Source organism: Oncorhynchus gorbuscha, unplaced genomic scaffold, assembly GCF_021184085.1.
Source record: "Oncorhynchus gorbuscha isolate QuinsamMale2020 ecotype Even-year unplaced genomic scaffold, OgorEven_v1.0 Un_scaffold_1028, whole genome shotgun sequence".
Taxonomy (NCBI): domain Eukaryota; kingdom Metazoa; phylum Chordata; class Actinopteri; order Salmoniformes; family Salmonidae; genus Oncorhynchus; species Oncorhynchus gorbuscha.
In genome coordinates, this window is record NW_025745938.1 from 127,501 (window position 1) to 132,500 (window position 5,000).

At 48.0% G+C, this 5,000-nt stretch overlaps 1 protein-coding gene across 2 annotated transcripts in view; it reads left to right on the forward strand.

Moving 5' to 3' along the window:
- map2k5 (mitogen-activated protein kinase kinase 5) overlaps window positions 1-5,000 on the forward strand; it is a gene marked incomplete at its 5' end in the record, with an annotated part of 129,606 nt that overhangs the window by 122,781 nt on the left and 1,825 nt on the right.

A 5,000-nucleotide genomic window follows, 5' to 3' on the forward strand; every position in this document is an offset into this window, starting at 1 on the left:
AGTGTAGCCAGCTCCCTTGCAGCGCAGGCTCTAGGTAGATATGGTATTTAGCCATCTCTACGGATGCCGCAAGTTAGTGTAGCCAGCTCCCTTGCAGCGCAGGCTCTAGGTAGATATGGTATTTAGCCATCTCTACGGATGCCGTTTGGCACGTTAGTGTAGCCAGCTCCCTTGCAGCGCAGGCTCTAGGTAGATATGGTATTTAGCCATCTCTACGGATGCCGTTTGGCACGTTAGTGTAGCCAGCTCCCTTGCAGCGCAGGCTCTAGGTAGATATGGTATTTAGCCATCTCTACGGATGCCGTTTTGCCTATGTAACGGCATCCCTCTTTTAAGTTGATGTACTGGAGTAACGGATCATCTCATATAGAATCCATCTCTCACACACCTACACACACACACACACAGTGGAAGTACTGGAGTAAAATGTCACCTCAAAGAGCCCTCGTCATATATACACACACACACCTACCTTGTCTGCCAGTCAGTTTCCTTGTGGGAGCTGGAGATTAGCATGCAAATCTGCAAAGACCTAGTTACTCTTCTGACCTTTCAACCTTTCTCTCTGTCTCTTCCTCTCTCTCTCTTTCCCTCCCCACCCCCTCTCTCACACACACACACACACACGGCATCTCACACACACACACACACACACGGCTTCTCACACACACACACACACACACGGCATCTCTCACACACACACACACACACACGGCATCTCTCACACACACACACACACACACACACACACACACACACACACACACACACACACACACACACACACACACACACACACACACACACACACACACACACACACACACACACACACACACACACACACACGGCTTCTCACACACACACTCATCCACTGCGTCGCGTTCCTCCAACAACGTCTAATGAGGTGATGACCAGCCACTTGTTATAATTGCTTCCGACTCCGTTTAATTTTCCAAGCTTATTAATCATATGTAGAAGTTATTTAAAATTGCATAAATTAATCTTCGATTAAAAAGCCTATCAAAGAACTCCAAACAATTAAAGAGTACGGTAGAATTTCCCCTGGGATTTGTGGCAGTTTTATTTGAACGGCCCATTCAGGTGATTATCCCACTTTGATGCTCTGAGACTGTGATTAATGTAGTGGTACTTTTTAAATGAGTTTTCTCCCTCTATCCTCCACGCGGCTCGTTGGAAAGGTAAAGCTGTAGCACCTGAAATGACCTAACTAAAGAGTATTTATTCCATTTGACTCTTAATAACGTCCTCCTGGTTTTCGGCTTAATTCTGGTGGCAGGTGTTTTAATTAATGGCGGATCGTGTGTGTGCGTGTGTGTGTGTGTGGAACATTTATAAAAGCTTTATTGTCCATGCATTGTGGAGATTTGGCTGGCCTTGAAAAAACATGGTGTGCGTGTGTTAATTTTAGCCTGAATTATGACACCATCTCAACTGGGATTCCAATAATAACTTTGTCTGAGTTAGTGGGTTTTCTCCATGTCTGTCTTTAAGCTGGGTGTGTGTGCGTATCTGTCTATGAGGTATTAAAAAGGCAGAAGCAAAGCCCCTGCCCCTTCATTCAGGTCAGATTCCATCAGACGTGGCCAGTCTGTTAGGGTCGAGAGCAGAGAGCAGGAGCTGGATATTAAAGACATTACTCTGGACCCCATCTCTCCCACTCTTTACTCCCTCCATCTCCCCCCTCTCTCTCTCTGTACAGGCACAGCAATGATTGATGAGATGGGTACCCAGAACATTGGGGCATCCAAGAGCATCCACTCCAGCTCTCTCTCTCTCTCTCTCTCTCTCTCTCTCTCTCACACACACTGATATGAGAGTAATTAACCTCAGTCTATCTTAGCCCCAGCTGCCCATTAGAAGGACACCAGGATTGATGGGGCTCTCCTAGTCCCTCAGACTCACTGGACACAGGACTGGACCGGCCCCGTCTGGACTGGACCGGCCCCGTCTGGACTGGACCGGCCCCGTCTGGACTGGACCGGCCCCGTCTGGACTGGACCGGCCCCGTCTGGACTGGACCGGCCCCGTCTGGACTGGACCGGCCCCGTCTGGACTGGACCTGAGCGGAACGGACCCGTCAGACTGGACTGCCAGTTATGTCCTTACGGGTCTAACTTGGGATAAGGTTGCAGAACATTGCCTTTTAAACGTAAAATATCTGACAGAATCCAAACATATTGAAATATAGTATTTATACAAACTACACTTACATTACTGTATATTACACCTCAACACCATCAAGTCCTTGTTCCAATGTTACCTTCCGTAATCTATCCTCCATTCATTTTTTTATTTGGCTAAATTCATTGTCCCCCACACAAGGTCCCTGGTCCTTATATCCCCTGTTCTCGGCCAGATTGGACTCTTGTTAACACTGCTGTGTTTGTTAGTGCCTGTTAGTGAAGGTCCTGTGTCAGGGAAACCAGGGGTGACAAGTCCATTTAAAGAGCGATGGCTTTGGTCGTTGATCTAATTGTCCCTCTACTCGACACACCAAATAAATGTAGCGGTCAGTCACCGTTGGCCCGTCTCCGTGACAACCCCCACCACTTTCACCCTTGACCCCTGTATGAACCGGCGGAGGTCATCACTACATTTACATTTAAGTCATTTAGCAGACGCTCTTATCCAGAGCGACTTACAAATTGGTGCATTCACCTTATGACATCCAGTGGAACAGTCACTTTACAATAGTGCATCTAAATCTTAAAGGGGGGGTGAGAGGGATTACTTATCCTATCCTAGATATTCCTTAAAGAGGTGGGGTTTCAGGTGTCTCCGGAAGGTGGTGATTGACTCCGCTGTCCTGGCGTCGTGAGGGAGTTTGTTCCACCATTGGGGGGCCAGAGCAGCGAACAGTTTTGACTGGGCTGAGCGGGAGCTGTACTTCCTCAGTGGTAGGGAGGCGAGCAGGCCAGAGGTGGAAGAACGCAGTGCCCTTGTTTGGGTGTAGGGCCTGATCAGAGCCTGAGTTGCACCCCTTCTGACACAAGGCTCTCAAGGCTCTCCAGATGAGGTTGTATCAGTGCATGGTGCTCTTGTCACTGATGTGTCACACGTCATGTGACCTCTGTCACCATCTCCACAGTGCTAGTTGGACTCTATATGGTTAGGATTATATGCATTTGGTGTTTGTATGGTTTGAGCATTGGTTGATTGATTATGGGAAGCCTTGTGCTGGAGTCTTGGTGTCGCAGTTATTGTCCTGACTGAATGTGTCTCTCTGGTGACACCGTAGTGCCACCCTGAACCTCAACACGTTGGCCCCTCAGGGGTGCGTGCTTAGTCCCCTCCTGTACTCCCTGTTCACCCACGAATGTATGGCCTCTCACGACTCCCAACATCATCGTTAAGTTTGCAAATGGAACGACGGTGGTAGGCCTGATCGACGACAACGATGAGACAACCTATAGGGAGGAGGTCAAACCCCTGGCAGTGTGGTGCCATGACAACAACCTCTCCCTCAACGTCAGCAAGACAAAGGAGCTGATTGTGGACTACAGGAAATGGAGGGCAGAGCACGCCCCCATCCACATCGACGGGGCTGCAGGGGTGCGGGTCGAGAGCTGCAAGTTCCTCGGTGTCCACATCGCTAAGGATCATGGTCCACACACACCAACAGTCATGAAGAGGGCACAACAATGCCTCTTCCCCCTCAGGAGGCTGAAATGTTTTGCATGGGCCCTCAGATCCTCAAAAGTTCTACAGCTGCACCATTGAGAGCATCTTGACTGGCTGCATCACCTCTTAGTATGGCATCTGGGGCGGCAGGGTAGCCTAGTGGTTAGAGCGTTTGACTAGTAACCGGAAGGTTGCAAGTTCAAATCCCGAGCTGTTCAAATCCCCAAGCTGACAAACCCACTGTTCCTAGGCTGTCATTGAAAATAAGAATTTGTTCTTAACTGACTTGCCTAGTTAAATAAAGGTTAAAAAAAAATAAAAAAAATAATCTGCTTGGCATCTGACCGCAAGGCACTACAGAGGGTAGTGTGTACGGCCCAGTACCTCACTGCGATCGAGCTCCCTGCCATCCAGGACCTGTATACCTGGTGGTGTCAGAGGAAGGCCATAAGAATTGTCAAAGACTCCAGCCACTCCTTGTTATTGAGTATGTATACGGACCAAAAATATAAACGCAACCATTTCAAAATGTTTACAGAGTTACAGTTCATAGAAGGACATCAGTCAATTCAAATAAATTCATTAGTCCCTCATCTATGGATTTCACATGACTGGGAATACAGATATGCATCTGTTAATCACAGACAACTTAAAAAGTTTAGGGGCGTGGATCAGAAAACCAGTCGGTATCTGGTGTGACCACCATTTGCCTCATGCAGCGTGACACATCTCCTTCACATAGAGTTGATCAAGGCTGTTGGTTGTGGCCTGTGGAATGTTGTCCCACTCCTCTTCAATAGCTGTGCGTAGTTGCTGGATATTGGTGGGAACTGGAACACACTGTCATACACATCAATCCATCCCGAACATGCTCAATGGGTGTCACATCTGGTGAGTATGCAGGCCATGGAAGAACTGGGTCATTTTCAGCTTCCTGGAATTGTGTACAGTTCCTTGTGAATGGAGTCATGCATTATCATGCTGAAACATGAGGTGATGGCGGCAGATGAATGGCACTGCAATGGGCTTCAGGATCTCGTCACGGTATCTCTGTGCATTCAAATTATTATCGATAAAATGCAATTGTTTTCGTTGTCCGTAGCTTATGCCTACCCCATACCATAACCCCACCCCCACCATGGGGCACTCTGTTCACAACGTTGACATCAGCAATCCTCTCGTCGACACGACACCATAAACGTGGTCTGTGATTGAGGCCGGTAGGACGTACTGCCAAATTTTCAAAAACGATTTTGGAGGCGGCTTATGGTAGAGAAATTAACATTCAATTCTCTGGGAACAGCTCTGGTGGACGCTCCTGCTCGTCAATTCTGAATGTCCTTGAAAATAATTTA